This window comes from Ixodes scapularis, unplaced genomic scaffold (assembly GCF_016920785.2).
Source record: "Ixodes scapularis isolate PalLabHiFi unplaced genomic scaffold, ASM1692078v2 PGA_scaffold1__304_contigs__length_218370807, whole genome shotgun sequence".
NCBI lineage: Eukaryota > Metazoa > Arthropoda > Arachnida > Ixodida > Ixodidae > Ixodes > Ixodes scapularis.
The window spans coordinates 58,606,435-58,625,985 of record NW_024609846.1 but is presented as its reverse complement, the minus strand read 5'-3'; positions in this window follow the sequence as shown (position 1 = coordinate 58,625,985).

Sequence of the window (19,551 nt, the reverse complement as noted above, 5' to 3'; positions counted from 1 at the left end):
CCGAAAGTATTTGTGTGTGTGTGTGTGGGGGGGGGGGGGGGGGGGGGGCATTTACCCGTAAGGAGAATTGGCCAAGAATCAAGGCTACCTACAGAAATCCTATCCGGGATTGCATGGCTACAGGCAAAGAACGACAAAAAGTTCTCTCCATATTCACGCAAGATTTATATGCCCTACGGTGAGAACACTGGGCTAAAGTCTTGGTGACCTCCAGATAAGCACAATAACAAACAAAGCAGACCATGGACTCGCTCCTTGACAGCGTCAGGTCAACAAACCTCACACAACACGGAATCTCACCCCATCAACCAGTGGCGTCACAAGGGGGGAGGGACCGCCCTGGGCGCAGCGCTCAGGGGGGTGCAGCTGGGCAGTGAAAAGGGGGGGGGGGGGGGGGGGGGGGGGAGGTCCCGGGTGCCGCTGACCCTAGTGACGCCACTGCTACCATCCCATACAAACACCCATCTCCCATCCCGTCCAGATGACTGGTGAAGCCATCCTAATTTTCCTTCCCTCTTATAAACGTTTTCTACTAGTACTACTCTCTTTTTTAATACTCCAAGTTGTAGGTAATCAGTAAAACCGGAAAAGTTTCACAAATTAAAGGGGCACAGCTTTACGTACCACACTGAGTTAAGCACCTTAGGGGCCATAATGTATTTTTTATGATTTTGACGTCAGAGGTAACGTCAGAACACCACGCCACGACGACGTGGCGTAACGACGACACACCGACATCATCGTCGACTACGACGTTACACGACGCCAAGATGGTGTCGTAAGGCCGTCGTGACATCGTGTCGCATCGAGGACGACGCCGTTTCGCGAAATCAAGTCGCCGTTGTAACGCGGTCATGACGTGGCGCCGCGTCGAGGACGACGTGGACGTGGTCGTCGATGCCGACGTTGACGTCGACGCCCCACGCAACCTCAAACATACCTATAACGTCACGTTAACGTCGTCCTGACCTCGTCGTCAACGTCGAGGTCACAATGACGTCACGACGAAGCCTTGACGACGTGTAACGTCGTCGCCTTCTAACGTTGACGCGCCGTCACGACGAAGTCTTGATATATGCCGTGTGACGTCGTCGACGATGACGTTGTGAAGTTGTCGGGACGTCGTCGTGACGTCGAGTTGCATCATTTTGACAATGACGTCGATGACCTGACGCCAAGCGTCTTTATGACGTCGCTTTGACAAGGACGCCGTCGTCTTGACGTCGCGTGACGTCGTCGTCGTCCTCGTCAACGCTGACATCGACGTCGTTGTCAACGCAATATGACGTCAGAACGCAGTTTTGATGTCGTGTAAGGCGCGTTGTGATGACGATGACGTCAAAATGTCGTCGTGATGGTCGCATGGCGTTGTGACGACAAGTCAGGTCACGGTCACAGGCATGCGCACAGGGGGGGCAGGGGGGGGGCGGCCGCCCCCTCTAATCATCTAGGGGGGGGGGGGCGCAAAGTTGGCCCGACTCGAGGTGCGACGGCATAAAACACCGACGCCAAAGTTCCCTCCCTCTAGTGCGCGCAACGAAAAAAAACAACCATAAAAACACGCCGCGACGCAGTCAGTCATCGAACAGTTCGCGACAAAATCGCGTAGAATTTTGCTTTAGACTTTTCACGATTGGTAAAAAGTGCTATATCTCCCACGTGCTACAGATTTTCAGTAATCTAGTCATAAAATATTTTTACCACCACATAACATATCCATTAGTTTGTATAATGTTTGTTGAGCATGATATAATGCGCGCGTGTTATCTTGTTGTTTCTATTACATGTTTCTATCAAGTGCCAGAAAGTAAGATTATCAACTGTACATTTGGATGCTCAGAAGAAAAAAAATGCCATGTCATAGCGTTTATCTTCAATAATTACTAAATATTGTAACTTGCTGTCTCGCACATTTTTAATCTGCGGTATATTCTCGTGCCTTTAAGCTTTGCTATTACGTTGTGTATTGGGTGGCGTTTTTCGTCCTCTGCATGAACGTTGCAGACTCCGTATGACAGCTTTCGCCATGTGTAGGTGCACCCATGCGTTTGCCCTGTATGTATACTATATTTTCCATACAAGCAGAGTCACGTTGAGGCAATATTTTTAAATATTCTGTGCTGTTAAAGATGGCATATGTATCGTCTCTTTCTCTGGTTTAGAAAGAAAAAAGAAATTGTATGCGCGTTGTGTCACTGACGCCTCAGCTGCGCAGGGACTGCCTTTCTCTGCGGACGTTTCACAAGAAAGTGAAACCTACTGCTTAATAATATTTTGTATATGTTACAATTCAATATTGTTGAAATAAACGTTTCATAACTATATCTCGTCTCAGCACTACCATATGAGCGTAAGGACATCAGTGGGAGTGCGTTAATAGAAAGAGGGGGGGAGGGGGGGGGGGGCGGCGGGGGCGCTCAGGGGAAATCTCGCCCCCCCTAATGAAAAATCCTGCGCACGCCTATGGTCACGGTGACGTTAAGTATTGACGTGACGCCTGACGTCTAGGTTGTGTAAAAAAAATATAGCCCGGCGTTCTATTGTTTCTATGACCTTCACCAGCTTGCCGGTCGAGCTTGGCGTTGGAACGCAACGCGTTTTTCATAAACAACGGATAATCCAAACCACTTCCCTCGTAGCGCCCGGGCGCTACGAGCGAAGTAACTTAAATTAGCTGTGTCTTTCTTTTTTTTTTTTTTTTTACATACGGAGGTGCGGAAATAGCACTCCGGTGGCCCCACTCGTCCTTTCATTACGCTCTACCCGAGATACAGTACCCGAGCTAAAAGGGGAGGTGTGACTACCGCTCGCCTCGCGGGAAAAAATGGCCAGGACGTTCAGCACACAGAGTTAGCATCGTTATGCCCAAAGCAGCGACACAGCGGCACTCCGCCGCACTAATCGCAATTGTGAATTGCCGCATAATGAATATCTCCTTGTTAGCCATAACGAAATTGGGCACGGCACATTGAGCTCACAGCAATGAAGACGGGCTGCTGTGAAGCTATGGTGGGCCTCGATGTACTCCTTTCACCCTCTATTCCCTGCAGTGCAGGGTGGCGCAGCTACCCCCTTTTCGATGGCTCTCTGCCCCGCTATAACCCACCACAGCTTCGCATGCTGAATCACTAAGTCACTTTAAGAAGCGCAATCGTCCCCACCTCCCCCTTCTAGCCCACCATGCCCGAGAGAGGCCGTTTCAACTTATTTTAACAAAAGTTGGCATAAAACCGTATATTTTCGACCAAATAGAAATACATGGTGTGTAAATTAAACCTCAGTACAACGAGCGCCGTTACAATGCCAGATTCTGCTAGCGTAGAGCTTCACGTTAATAACCCGGCATCTTAGCCATGCCGTTGCCAGCCTCGCACTGAACTCGTGCTGAAAAAAACGAAACTAAAAAACATGACGTTTAAAACTTAAGCAAATTTAGTGAGCGTTCTGCTAAAGCTTGCATGGAGTACGTGAACCAGTGGAGGGATGGTTTTAATGACAGAAGCAGCTAAAGAAAATCGTGCCAAGTGATCACCTCCTTCGTTTACAGGAATATCCGCGTTTCGAGGCACCCCACTACAGACGGACTTTCTGGGTAACCGCCGGCCTCACCAAATTAGAATAGTGGCAGCATGATACTTTAAAAGCATGCTCCAGAAGAAACAAGCAAGTCGCCGGATGGCCAAAATAGCATGCTCTTCGTGCAAGGCTCGCCATCTGCGTTCAGTATTGATTTTTAAACTCTTTTTCCTCACGTTCTGCCCATTGAAAACATGTTGTTGTTAAAAACATATTTTATTTTATGAAAAGAAGGGGATAGGTGGACTAGGAACAGATAGGTGGTCTTGATCGAGGAATCAGTTTTGGCTGGGTGCCCCTAGTCCGGGGCTCCAATCGCACGACAAAGCACCCAAAAAGCACGCAGAACTTAGCGTTTGCGCAGTGCGACGCCACGAGCTCCTCAGATGACCTAAAATCACTTTATCTTGAAAAAAGTAGCGCCATTGCATTCCCCGCATGCTAGCCGAACACAAACGAATACTAAAATGCAGACGACCAAAACCTCGCAAGGTGATTAGCTAATAGGTCTCCGTTGCTGTGGCAGTCACCATTTCGGCCCTTTCAAATCATCAAAGCTTCGAGAGGGTCGCTCTAATCCAGTCGCACCAAGATCACCATGGAATACCATCGTACTAGAAGTGTTCCTCGCCAATATAAGCGTCTTTGGCACTGTATATTCAATCAACTTATCAATCATGCCCATCTCTCCGGATCTTTTACAATTGTATAGATGCTTTCAGGCAGCTGTGCACGGGCGCCGTCATAACCGACCTTCAGATGGTTTTTTCCTATTCATTTCGCCTCACTTCATCATTGCCACAGCAGGACAAGTTATTGCCATTTTAGGTGCCACCGTGTCCTCCTCCCTAGCGGACGCCTTTAGGCCTTTGTGGAGGCTCGTCAACGCCCGCTTCAGTGGCTCGGCATCTCGGTTAGGCAAGTGAAGGTCTGCAATGGTGGCTTAATCGGGCGTGTTTTTAAAACGTCTATTGTTCTTGCGTGTTTCGAAACAGGAAAATTTGTTTGGATCGGGGGGGAGGTAATTAGGGCTCGAGCAACATGGTGGGCTTTCTCGGGGTGAGTATTGTGCTGGTGACCAGTGATTCAGAGAATTCGGATTTCTTTACCAGGTGTACGATGTGAGGCATGAATCTCATGGCAGATACGTAGGAGAGATCGCGTTGACTTGAGATGTCTGATGGCAGAGGCACAATCCGTGTGGACGCGCAACCGAATGACGTAGGGCATCCACGTTACTGTTTGGGTGACGTTCCGAATGGGGTATAGCTCCGTGATCAGTGGATCGTCCAGCTGTGTGGCGTAGAACGCCGATGCGTCAATGGAAGGCTGTGATGGGCAATGGGCTGCGGTAGCGATGCCGCGTCGGTACGTTGCTCCGTCGTTGTATAGACATCTAAAGCCGATTCGTCCGAGCTCGGGGCCGCGACCTGCCCCACTCGTGGTTGCGCAGAGCCAGGCGGACGGTTGCGGACGGTCGCATGCTTGTTGGTAGTAATCGTAGTGTATTGGCCATGGCGGCGGGGGAGCCCCAACATGCCGAGAGCAGCGGGGAGTGGTAGCGCGCTTAAAATTTCGAGCTTCTCTGCGTTGAGTGGCCAGGTTGTTCAATAGTGTTTAGTTCCGCATACTCGTACAGGTGCCAGGAAGGGGTATGCTGAGGGAGACTGGTAATACCGCGAATGGCGTCCCTATTGATGATTTCGAGAGTCTATCACTGAGGTGCAGTGAGACGCTGGAACTGAGCTTGGTAAATCAAGCGAAGTTGAAGGACGCACTCAACGAGGCGTTGGGTTAACTCATTCCCGCTCTGCCACATCGTTTAGAGATGCTTCGGATAAGGTGTGCTGTAGACGCCACCATCATGTGTGCCGCTTGAAGCCTGTGCTTGGCTGAGCCGGGCTGGTGGATGAGTCCCAAGAACTTGGTTTGTGCAACCATCGGAAGCTGTGTCACCCCTATCCTGAGAAGTATGGCAGTCGATGGCAGTTTCTTCCGGGTCGCGTTGTTACACACAGAAAGTAATTGGAATTTTTCTGGGGACACCGTTAGCCAAAGGTCGTTGCATGGCGCTCTAGGATGTTCAGCCCACCCTGTAAGGCATTTTGTTGCACCTCCAGGTATGGGGGGTACCGACCACATTGTGACATTATCAGCGTAAATTAAAAACTGAAGGTCGTGTATATCAGCAAGAGCCCAGGCCAGGGGAAGGAACGAAATGTTGAGTAGATTTACCTTTCGCCAAAATTACCCAAGCATCGAAGAGGATATTAGGAACGTAGGTACACGGCGCTGCTCCTGCTCGCCTTCCTACATATAAAAAAAATATTAAAAGTAAGTAACCAAAATAAAGCTTCCGTGGAACGCGTCCGAAGTGCCATTTGTTTTAGATTTTTGCTTTCGAACAGTTAGAGCTGAAGATACTAGCACGCGCAGCGCGTGTATCTATGTTCCCGGCGTTATTTTTGATACTTGGCTAATTCGGCAAAATGTTTATTGGAGTGGTGCAAGTAGGGTGCCTCAATGTCCTTCCGTTTAGGGTGATGCCACCCTTTGTAGTACCAGATGCCGACAGCACGTGCTCACGGGAAAAATACAAAGAAATCGACGAAAACAAAATGTCGCCATAGCACAGTCAACGCCACAAGCGCGTGCAGGGACACGCTCTTTCACGCGCTTCTGAACAAAACATAAAAATAAAAGTGTGTGACAAAATGGCGAGATGCCACCACCCTAAGCAAAGCGCACATGAAGGCACCCTAGGTGCAAGTACCGAGCCTTGGGGCACGCCACAGCTTTATGTGAAGTTTGACGACTCGTCATATGTTAGGCGGACGGCGAAAGTCCTGTCGGTAATAAAGGCATGGACAGCATTAAGGACACGAGGTGGGAAGCCGAGGGCCACCATCGCCTTTATCTGTGGGAAGTGGGCGATATTGTCATAGGCCTTTGATATATCAGTGGCCAGAAGGGTACGAACCAAGTGGCTATAGGGTGATAGATGTAGGACATCCGTTGCAAGGCGATCGAGGCCATCTTCCGTTCCGAGATGTTGCCGGAATCCAATTTGGTTGGGGCGATAGAGATAGTGGGCCTCAAGCAGTGTTGGAGGTAACGCGTTACTAGTAACGACGTTACTGGTAACGCGTTACATTTTTCGCTAACGCAGTAACGTACTCGTTAGTATTCTGAATGACTAACGAGTAAAGTATTTTCGTTACTTTTTTACGGTATCGGCCGTCAAATTTCGTCACTCGTTACTCGTTACTTTTGACCAAAACTGGTGAAATCCTACACGAGCTTATCTCAAAATCCTGCACCAGCTTATCGCTGCACGGAACCAGCATCCGTCACAGTAAAGTTAAAAAAACAACAAAAAAAATCACTTCTCGAAGGCGAAAAAAACCTTCGGCTACCAGCTAATTCCGTTCATCCTCCCTTTTTTTTTTTTTTTTCATAATGTCACCACCCACAAGGCTTGAACGAATGACTGCGTTACAGCCTCCTCCCCTCCCTCCTCTTCCCCCCCCCCCCCCCCCCCCCCCCTGCTTTGTGCAGCAGAAGTGGACAGCGGAGGATTCCGAGTCAAGAGGTCCAACGCATCAAGAGGTCCAACGAGTCAAGAGGTCCAATATTGGACCTCTTGACGCGTTGGACCTCCTGACGCGTTGGACCTCTTGACTCGCCGTGGATCTCTTGACTCGTTGGACCTCTTGACGCGTTGGACCTCTTGACCCATATTGGATCTCTTGACTCGTGCCTCGATGTCTCAAGAGGTCCAACGCGTCAAGAGGTCCAATATTGGATAGCTTGACTCGTTGCATCTCTTGGTGTGAAATATATACAGGCAAGGGGTGTGAAACAAGTACAGGCAAAAAAGAGAAAGAAAAAAAATTATAAGGGCACCTAAGCTTTCTCTTACAATGTTAGAATGCGCGAGCACTAGCTTTTCCAGAGTTGTGTTGCCGCAACGGATAGCGCGCTAGTTGCGCGATCAAGAGGGCCTAGGTTCGCAACCAGGCAGGGGATGGTTTCGTGCTCACGTGACCAGGGAAGTCACGTGACCAGAGTTTTTTCTTTTTTTGGTCTCGTGACCACCGACCTTTTTTTTTTTGGTTTGGTCACATGACCAGATAGGTCACGTGATCAGAGAGATCACGTGACCAAAGATTTCACGTAACCAGAGTTTTTTTTTTTTTTTTTATTATGTTGGATTGTGTTGGACAAGTCACGGATTTTGACGACGGCTTTTTCGCTGACTGAGCCAGGTAATGCTCACGCATCAAAAAAGCAGACAACAGAGATGCTAACAATAAAGGCGGAGAAGAAAAATGTTGGAAAAAGAGCAAAAATTTGAGCTGTGAAGACTTCCACCTGCAGGGGGGATCTCACGAACACGGCTTTGATAAATCGTTTCTAGACGGTGATGTAATTAGTGTTCGTGCGTATATGAACCGTGATTTGCTTGGTTTCTGAAGCGACAGATACGCGCGCGCTGGGCTGTGGGGATCGCATGCTGGGCACTGGATTCGTAAACACCGGAAATCATTGTTGTTATAAACTGTCAAGCTTATAGCAATATTCGTTTGTTGGGGACCTGTGTGCCTACTCTCTTCTACCCTTGACCACAAAGTCGTAAATCTGCATCTCCCGTGTTGCTCTCCCCCGCGAATATCAAACACGTAACTGGAAAGGTCTTAATACATTTCACAATTTGAGAAGATTTTTTAAATATTTTTTAGGAAGTGACTGCTTTGACATCCGGGTTCGAAATAATTGTAAAACTATTTTGAACACATCTTTCGTCACATACGAAATATATGTTCATAGTTATTTGTTATTTCGATGTCTATCATCACAATAAAGCATTATTACGGCGTTTGACGTCAGGATAACTGAACATAGTTCTTTCTTTTTAATTTCAGTGTCATCATTTTTAAAAGTTGTAGTAATTATTTTAATTTGTTCGCGTCCCGTCAAAATAGCTTCCTTGATATGTTGAAATCCTTGGTCTTCAAGGAGCTTGCAGAGACAGTTTGGCCTGGCGCAGCATGCTGTGTAAAGTTACTAATTTTTTACGTTCGCCGTGGCCTAACACTGGACACACTTGATCTATCGGCTTCAAAGATCGACGCGCTTTCCGACACGAACATTTCTTCAATCAACTTCAGTCTCTATAACCCAATTTTTTAAAAATGTTTCAGCAACCACCATCTTACAATTCCAACCGACTAACACATCGCGTAATTTTAACTAACAATAAATGATATCGACAGACAACTGTTCGGTAATTCGCGTCAAGAATGCTTAATCATGAAACGTTTAAGGTCATGGTTTATTTTACAGCACTCTCAAAAATAAAGAGCAGTAAAGGAGTTACATATCACTAGCATAAGTATTTGCTGCTGCTCCGTGCTTTTGAGTAAGCCAACGACCCAAATTAACCCGCTATAGCTTGCACCGGTCATAACGTTTCAAGGAGACAATGCTCGCATTCATTTGCCACACTCTATTGGACGCCAAATGGCATAATCTGGGCTCGTTTACCCTCCAATGATATATGAGCTTCTTCCCATGTTGTGTTATTTACCTCTTTAGTGATTCGGTGAACTCAGTGAATAAAAACTAAAGCATAAAATAGTAGTGCATCATATTTTCAAGAGAACATACGAGAACCCGGGACTGGACAAAGTTACCCATGGAAGTATTTGCGATTACAAATACTGAGATACATGAAAGGGAAGGGTAAACGCGAGATGGGGGGCTGAGGTGCATTATTTATTTTATATCTGGGGAATTCGAGAGATACTTCCGTAGAAATGGCATAAATGAGTCCTAGAACAGAGAGGCTGGAACACAGATATTAAGTTCTACAAGTTCAAAATATGTCGCCAGGTACTATCCATTATTTAACACTCAAATACATATGCATACATTGTGGCAAATAGTATCTGTCTACCTGTCTCCAATGGCTATATAGTACTTGTATTCTCCAAAATAATTCAAATAGGTCAAACAGTCAGTAATCGTCACAAGCAGTCCTCCCCCCCCCCCCCCCATTAATAGCAATATCATTATAAAAAGAGAAGATAAAAGTAAGGCTCGATGGACCTCTTGACGCGTTGGACCTCCCGACACGTTGGACCTCTTGACTTGATGGACCTCTTGACGTGTTGGACCTCTTGACACAAATTGGACCTTTTGACTCGTTGGACCTCTTGACGCGTTGGACCTCTTGACTCGAATTGGACCTTTTGACTCGTTGGACCTCTCGACTCGTCTGTCACGTGGCTATTGGACCTCTTGACTCGTTGGACCTTTTGACTCGTTGGACCTCTTGACCATAAGCGACAGCGGAGGGGGGGGGGGGGGGGGGGGGGGGGAGCCGTGGAGAGAGGTTCGTTTAGAACAGTGGACATGTACTAGTGGCGAAGCGATTTGCTCATTTCTCTAGTTTAAAAAAAAAAAAAGAAACATCCTTTGTGGAATATTTTTACCCTCGCTCTCCCCCTCGCTGCCTGAAAGTTCCTGACCCACTTTTGTACACAGAAGAATCTTTCGCTTGATTAGTCTTTAATTCCCTATAATCATAATAAAAAAAATGTAAAAAAAAGTTTTAAACCTGGAAAGAAAACTTACAAACACGAAACCTTTTTTTTTTTTTCACAGAAAAACTAGGAGCTACGGCTGGTACGAGGCAGCAAGTGATTATAGCCAGTGTGCTGGTAAACGGTGTCCTGTTCCAGATAGTGAAATAAATCAGTCTCTGGTAATAGTATGAACCGGACTGTTACTAAAACCGGCGTACAGATGAGGGGTGTTGGTTGGCTGGTTGTGTCCCAGCAGTCCTCGTTCGCATGCTGTAGTTTATAAAAGCCGATTGACTAACATCTCCGACTCATTTTTCGCGTGAGATGGGCATGAATAACGAAAGTCCGTCGCCATGGCCAGCAGGTCTGAATGAAATGTATCAACTAAAGTAGACAGAATCAGGTAATTTACAGTTTCAATGCCTAATCTGCATGCCGAAAATTAAGCTGCTTCGCGGATCCAAACACTATGAAAACACTCTGTAAATTTTTATCTTTATCCAAGCTTGTTAAGGAGGCTTATCACACATCTCTGCCAAACATATGTACTCGAACAGAAAAGTAACGTAAAAGTAACGTAAAAGTAATGTTCGTTATTTTTGAAAAGTAACGGTAACGGTATATTGTTACGTTTGTAAACGAGTAACGTAGCTCGATAACGCGTTACTTTTTACCAAACTAACGAGTAACGCTATTTCGTTACTTTTTTTCGGTAACGGGCACAACACTGGCCTCAAGCCACCAAGAGATACGTTATCTATCATCCGTTCATAGATTTTTCCCATGGTCGGAGTCAGTGATATAGGCCGCAGAACGATGAGGCCGGTCTCTGACTTGCCCGGTTTGAGAATTCGCACTACAATCGAGTGTTTCCATGATGCGGGGAGCTCGCTGGCTTCCCAGATCTTATTGATGATGGCTAGGAGGTCGGTGGCTGCCTCTCCCTCGAGATTATTGCACACCTTGTAAGGGAAACCGTCATGTCTTGGAGCGGAGCGGCGACTAGAACTCTCGATGGCGTCTTGGAGCTCAGCCAGAGTGAATGGCGTATAGTAATGCCGGTGGTGCCTGGCATAGCCGTGACATGGCACGCGACCGACGTGCTGGCATGTCGAGAGGAAAAGGTATCCGCCGTGTGCGCTGCAAACTCTTCGTCGGTAAGCCCTAGACGCCACTGGATGTTACCAGTCAGGCCTTCAGCCTGGCGAGGTCGTTCCATAGCGTGAAAAGACCGCCAAAGAGCCAGGGTGTTTTGAGTTACTCAAGGAGGCACACCAGTTAAGCCAGCGTTGGAGCACAAGTCGTTGCTCGTGGCGGCGCGCCTTAGCTTCCACGTGGGAAGCCTCCTCTTGAAGTTGGTGGTGCTCGGAGTGTATGGTGGCCAACGTGATCGCTTCAAATCGCTGTTGCCACAGGCAAAGGAGCTGGGAATCAGGTGTTGGTTGAACATAGTGCACTGTGGTAGTCGTGGTGCACTTCAACATGGCGTCTTTAATGGCGGTCTGAACCGTGTCTGGTTCCGCGCCGTGATTTTAAGAGATGAGCGAAGTTCACTACCGTCGGTGACTTGAACTTGCTTCTGGGTGTGGTTATATGCCGTTGGGAACCAGTTGATAACGATCGGGAAATGGTCACTTCTCCAAGTGTCATCTTCAGTCGTACATGCCGGATGGCCAGTCCCACGCCACTAGGTGAGGTCCGGAGCGTTGGACAAGTTCCCCAGGCGAGTGGGGCCCGGCAAGTTGAGAAGAAAGTCACGATTGGCAGAGCGATCGTATACTTGGTGGCCTCGAGAGGAATCCTGCTTGTACCCCCAACTTCGTATTGGGGGCATCGAAGCCGCCGCCCCCCCCCCCCCCCCCCCCCCCCCCCCCCCCCCGATAATATGCATGTCAGTATGCAGCGAGATAATGTATTCAAGCCACCCGAGGTTAGGACGCACATTTCCAGGTTTTTCGTAAAAAGGGACCGTCACAATACAAGTGTAGCATATCCGGACGTGGAGAGCCACAACCTCCTGGCGGTAGGTGCATCATTTCGATAGGTCTTTGGGGGCGTGCTGAAGATGATCCTTGACATAGATAGCCGCTTTGCCGGGCTTAAAGGGCTCGGAGTTGGAGGTCGTTGAATTCCGGGCATCATGCAGGAATGAACGGTGAATGGTAGTCGGCAGTACGGGGGCACACGAATGAGTTCCAAATGTTCTTGTACAAGCCCGGTGAGCCATACGTTTATTAGATGATACAGGATTACAGTGCTCAGTTCCCCAAATGTTTGACGGCTACCATGACAGCTGTAATATGTGGAGGGTAGGTGCTGTAGGAAACCCTACAGGCGACTGACCCATTGCAGCAGGATCATAAGGACGGCATCTAGGTAAGATTGCATTGCAGCGATTCGGTGTGTGTGTCTCCACTCTCCGGTACTTGGGACACGGACAGTGGGTGAGCTGTCACGTCATCAGTATTGCCATTTTCTGCCGCCGAGGCTGACTGTGTCTCCTGATCAAGCCGCGTGGCAGATGGGAATATATACGAGACGGCATGTTCATTGCACCCCTGTGTTGATGAAGGCTGCTGGACACTTGCGAAGCTCCGTGTAGGGATTGAGACGAACATTGCGATGTGGCAGTCGTTCGTGGCAGTCGTTGACGTTTCCTGGTAGCTTCGATCGTCGCTGCGTATGAGGGCTTTGATGCCTCAAGGCCGTCGTTAGATGACACCCAGTGATATTCTTCCTTCTCTTCCTCTTCTTCGGCTAGGGCTTGAAAACGATTCTACGTCAAGGCAGTAGGGCTAGTCTTGGCAATCTTGCGGGATATAGCAGCCCCCAACCTTTTCTTAGACTTTTTGGGGATCCAATTGAGTGATCGTTAGAGCGGCGTAGTCCGCACTGATAGCGCGAGCTGCCGTCAGCGTTGACTTATTCAGGGTGGACAGTTTATACAGGACAAAAGGCCTTCATGTGTCCGGGCTGGCAGCAACGGTATCAGAAAACCGTAGGTGGCTTGTATTCTCGTAGGCGCAGTATCGGACCAAGTGATAGATGATTTCAGTTATTTGCTGCATACCTTCAACGGTTAGGAGGTATGAGTCTCCCTTGCTTAGTCGGCGAGCCGCCAGAATATTGTGAGATGGTGCACGGAGATCAGGAAGAATGTTTTGATCAGGGTGGTCGGGTGCAAACCCTGTCACTACATGCCGATGGATGTTCGGACCTGAAGTTAGATAAGCTTACCCCTGCACGGCTCGGTTATCTTGTTAAATAGTCAATAACTTCGTTAGCTGGAAGGCGTTCTCTAGCGTGGAGACGTACGCCGTGGCACAATTCGATGACTTGTGACAATTAATTACTTGGTAAGCAGTGGCGTAGATGAGTGCAAAGATATATCTTTCTCAATTTCCGCGTCGTCACTACGAAGGAGTCCATTTGCTCCCGAGGCCGGATGTTCACCTTCCATCGTAAACCGGAGACACGGAAAAATAAAAAAACGGACAAAACAACAACAAGTCTCAACAAGTCTGTTGAGACTTGTTGTTGTTTTGTCCGTTTTTTTTATTTTTCCGTGTCTCCGGTTTACGATGGAAGTTCTTCACCAGCTCGCCTGTGCTTTTACCCTTTCTATGTTCACCTTGTACATTGCAGTAGACTTTTTATGGGCCGACACTGTTCCCAGCTCGGGGAATCGAGCACGTACGCCAAATGCGTCGGTTTGCGATCCCACTTCACTCGTTTCCTTTGTATCGGTTTGCAACTGCCGCGTCGGCGGCGAGGTGCTCGCTGCAGGCGCGGTCCGAGCCGAGGTGGATAGCGTGCCTAGGCTTAGTTTGGGTGAGCTAGGCTTCGCCGGGGTGTCATGGGAATAGGTGGGCCCGGGTGTCAAAATCGCTCCCGGCCTGGGCCTCCGGCCCTGTGCTTCCTTTCTGCGCTTTGGGTCGTCGGGGTCCCGGAGCGGTAGTTTCGACGTCAGCTAAAGCCGGTTCCCATTTCAACGCGCCGCAGCGCGATCCTTTTGAACAGACGGCAGCACGCGCAGCGCGTGTATATACGTTCTTGGCGTTCTTTTTGATGCTTGGGTAATTCGGCAAAACGTCTATTGCAAACATAGAGCCCCGACTGGTGCCCCGTGCGTGCAAGCACGTGCACCATGCACATGAAGATGGCTTTGGCAGGTCTGCAATGGTGCCTGCTCAAACGAGTAGGAACATGGGCCCGTTTCCACTGTTTTCGAAAATCGCAGCCCACGTGCTAAATCACAGGCCAGCGCTCGCTCGTATTTGCGGCCAGCCAGAAAGTGCTCGCGCATAACACACAAACACAGATGAACGCGTCCTCATACGCTTTTATGGAAAGGTGTTTAAACCTTTCCAAAAGAAGGGCTGCTGGCCGATTAAATTTTTAGCGTTCGTGCGGGCGCGTGATTTGCTCGCTTTCCGAAGCGACGAACATGCGCGTGCTGCGCTAAGAAGATCGCAAGCTGGGCTGAGGACTTGTAAATATTAGAATGGTGTATAGACCTTTTGCTAATTACCCGAGCCCTAAGGAGCACGCTGTGAATGTAGTTTACTACACGTGCTGCACGTGCTGGAGTCTGCAGCAATACAGTCTAAGCTCGTTATAACAGACCTTGATTTTGACCAAGATGTTGGTCTGTTGTAAAGGGAGTGTGTTGTATGCAGATATAAAGTTGAGTCCATGGTATGTAGAGGAAAACCAACCGAACTTCACAAATCGGTATGTTATATCCAAATCTCTGTTGTAACCAGGTCTGTTGTAATGAGACTGTAACTGTTCTAAAGCGAAATCCTAAAACAAATGGCATCTTGCACGTGCGTTCGTCAACCCCTTAATTTGGTTATTTACTTCGAATCTCTGTACGAGGAAGGCGAGCGCGTGCGATGCGTATAGACTTACATTCCAAGCATTCTCTTTGATTGTTGGGTAATTGGTACATTGAGGCGCTCAATGGTGAACTGAGTGTGTGAGACTATAATACCTTTACGTGCGCACGTCTGTCTTAGGTAGCGTGATGACATCCGACCATTTTGCGTTACGATGCTGTTTTGTGATTTTTGTGTTGTTCTGAAGCGGGAGCGCGCAGGCCGTTTCCCGGCACGATCTTTTGGCGTTGACTGTGCTACGGCTACATTACGTTTCCGGCTGTAAGGCCATACCGCCGCCAAAAGAAGAAGCCATTTTCAGGGGCAACTCACAAACTGCCCTCGGGTTCAGAGGCCCCCGCTCTGTGCAAACGCGTCGTTGGCACTGAGTCTAATTTCTCTTTTGTTGTTTTGCACTTCACTGTGTGGCAAACAGTTTACATTTTGTCTGCAGGTGGTTGCGGACGCAACGGCCCCAGGGGCAGCATGTTTACAAAGCCGACGAAAAACAACCTCCCTAAAGGCTGGAGGTTTAAAAAAACAAGAAAAAACAAAACAAAAAAAAACAAAAAAAACATACGTGCCGATTCGGTGTCTCCGGTATCTCAACATATCGGTGCTACCACGTCTTTACTGCGCGCGCAGTCGAAGTTGTTTCTCTTTATTATTGTAATACGGCAAGCAGCGTTTGCTCACCGAATAATAATTAAAAGAAATGTCCAACAGCCCTCGTCTCCAAATTGTTTATGGCGTGGCTCATTACAAGAGAGAGTTCTTCATTAAGGCTGGTTTACACACCTGCGACTGCTTGCTACCGAGTGAGCTAAGACTCCGCGGTTCCACGTCCGTCATCTTGAATGGCCAAAAAAACGGATTTTAGTTTATTAAAATAAATGTAAAAATGATCCTCAAATGTAGTTTTCCTAACATATTCGGTCTTCGGGATTCTTGGGCAAGCCAGCAATGTACTAGGTTAATTATTTAAAGATATAATTAACGAGCAAGTATTTTTACGTGCTCCTCATCTTTCTCCTCTAATATTAACGATAAAGGGGGATAATTTTTACCACATACCCCAGTATTGGAATAAAAAAAAAGGTGAGCAGGGGTCTTTTTTTTTTACATTTCTATTTTACAGTGAGCTATATTTTTAAATAAAAATATTTGTGGTAAAAAAAATTTAACACGATTTGAAACAAAATTTTTAGAAAACCCCTCTCCATTAATATTGAAGTAAATCAAATTAGAAGCACGCGGTAATATTTACTAATTCTTTGTCTAATTATATAAACAACCAACGACTATAATAGCTTGCCCTAAAACTCCGAAAAACAGAAGGAATATGTTAGGAAACTTACTTATGAGTACGTATTTCTACATTTTGTTTCGATATATTCAAAACCGTTTATAGTAAGTTACAGGTCAAGAGGGTAGCGGCAAATGCCCCTCAAAGGGAATCATATATCCCTCCGCCACCTCCGCATCCAATGGCGTCCCATCGTTTCCGTGACGTCGCGGCCAACGCGCGAGGGGGGTCTTGCCTTCTTGTACATATTTGCCTTATCTCTCGACTTTGACTTGGCATTGTGGAAGCCACGAGAGGGAGATTAGAGTTTTCCCCCTCCGATGAGAACAAATACGACTTTCGGGGATTAGGTTCCCCCTCCTATGGATACAAAGGCTGCTTTCAGGGGCTCGGTTCCCCCTCCAATGAATACAAAGGTCACTTTCTTATAAAGTGGGATCGGAGACAAGTTGGCATCACTCATCATCATCAAGCGGAGCAAGGAGCGTTTCCAGTGAACTCTTTTTCGACTGCGGAGGCATTTAAACGGGCGCATCACGCTTGTGGGAGGAGCTTCTCCTGTACATGGCCACCGTGGGACCGGAGCCTTAGAACTGTTTGTGATCTCTAACGACGAGGATCACACTGGCGCCATCTGTCGGGTAGCCATGGAACACTTATAATTTCCGTATCTTTTCTACTTTCTTTTTTTTTTTTTCGTGCATCATTTCTTATAAAGTTCAGACATTTGGGCCAATGTTATAAACAATCATTTCTCGTGGATAGGGCGTACATTTCATCTCGCAAATACTGCGAAACCGTCTGTTTTAAATCCACAACTTGTATTCGATACGATTCGCTAGAGTTTACGAGGAGATCTTGACTCGGCTCGAAAAGCTCAAACCACCCCCTTCAAACGGATCGAATCGGACTCGATTCGACGCACTCTAGCGAATCGAGGTGTTTACATGCGCTACTGTCGCATTCATGTAAACGCACCTTTGCCCGTTACTAAGACGTTTGCAGTCCAGAACTCTGTTGCAATTGCTTTCGTTGTTAATGCGATCTTGTTTTTCTCTATTTCTCGCTTGAAAAATAAAAGATCACGGGATGACCAACATCTGCTAGGCTGGTGACATCATTCCCTCCCCCCTCCCCCCCTTCCCCCCAAACTTTTTCATTTTTGTACAACACTGTCACAAAATACGCATTACTAAAGCACGTTTTTTGTTGTTGTAATTGGTTTTTTTGTTTGTTTTTACAGTGAGTTAGGGAAGAGCAAGGAAATACGCAACGCAACATAGAGCGCGTTTTTCCTCTTCGTGTTTTATTACTTTTACCTGGACTACAGACACTTTTACCTTGTAGACTTTGATGACTCTCGTGTAGTTTGAGACTTTCCAAGGCACCGTCTATAATTGGTTCACCTTTAACAGCAGCCAATGCCTCAAGCACGAGAGCACGATGTCACTGCTTCGAAGCGTTCTTCTGTAGAACCCAGCTAAAAATTGTCATTAGATCCAATTGGAATTCTAACTGGTTTTAATTAGAACCAATCGGTTTTAATGGGTTCCAATTGGAAGAACACTGGCCAATGGGTCTCACCAGTTGGAAAAAAAATTTCCAGTTGGAACCTTAATGGGTTTCAAATGGTTCCCCTTGGTTCCCATTACAGTGACCCAATTGGTTGTCCGAAAACCTAACTGGAACCAATTGGAAATTCCAATTGGAATCTAATGAGAATTTTCGACTGGGAATGAGCGCTCGCGCTAGAAATGCACGTCTCAGAGCAAGGAGCGCGGGCAAGCTCGCGCTTGTGGCTTTGGCTGTCTCAGCATAAGGGTGAAAGGAATATGCACCTTCCATAAAAGCGTATAAGGGCGCGTCCATTGCTGTGTTTGTGTGTTATGCAAGCGAAACTTTCTGGCTGGCGACGTGCGCGACCGAAAGCGTCGCGGCGGTCGGCCGTCCACGATTGGCCGAATGCTGACTATGACGTCAGCAAAGGAGTTCTCATGGACGGAAATAAGAGGAGCGTGAGGACTTTAATTTTGACGGTGTTGACAGTGTTGATTCAAGAACGCTATGATTTCAAGCTTCCGCCATGCTAATTCAAACACCTTCGAACTTGTTGTTCGCAAGGTAATGACGTCACGAAAGGTAACCATACGAGGGCGTCACCAAAACATCTCGCCGCTAATAGACCTTTTGCCGAATTACCCAAGCATCAAAAAGAATGCAGGCATTCGTGTTCCACGCGCCGCACGTGCAATGGCCTCATGCAGTAGTAACATTTCTAAAGCAGATACCTAAAACGAATGGCACCTTGCACGCGCGTTCGTCAACGGTTTAATTTGGTTATTTACTTCCAATCTTTTATACGGGGAAGGCGTGCCCATGTGGCGCGTGGAACACCGTTCCCTGCATTTTCCTTGATGGTTGGGTAATAATATAGCAATAGGTCTGTAGACCTCTTGGCGAATTACCCAAGCATCAAAACGGATGCCCGGTATACACGCCTGCGCGTGCTTGCGTCTTCAGCTCTAACAGTTAAAAAGCAGAAGTCTAAAACAAATGGCACAATTCGCACGCGCGTTCCACGGACGTTTTGTTTTGCTTTTTTTTTTTCGAATATATTCTATAGGGAAGGACAGCACGAGCAGCGCGAGTACATACATTCTCAACATTCTCTTTGATGCTTGGGTAATTTACCGAAAGGTCTTTTGCGAGCGAGCGCTGGCCGGACTGTCATTTAGCACGTGTGGACTGTGATTTCTGTAAAAAGTGGAAACGTCTACATGGCTGCATTTATCTATACTTCGTTCACCCTTAAACTGAGACTATAGAACCTCCGCCTTCAGCGCCAGCTCGCTGGCTTCCGCACTGAGTAGCACGTGCCTGCGCATTCAGATTTGTGTTAACGAGGGCAGAAAACTCGCGCCGAAGGCGGGGCTTCTAGACTCAGCTTAAGGGTGAACGGAGCATAGATGCGAGCGTAGCGCATCGAATCGAGATTTGACAATGTTGATTGATAGGAAATGGGTAGAAGAGAAGGAGTAGAAAGACAGGCTGCGTACGGGGGGACTGGTCCCTGCTCGATTCGATGCGCTACGATTGCATTCAGATAAACATTGTCTATGTCAAACAGAAATGAATTATATGTAATGTATTATGTGAAATGTATGTCAGAAAAAAATTAACCACAAAAAATGCTACATAT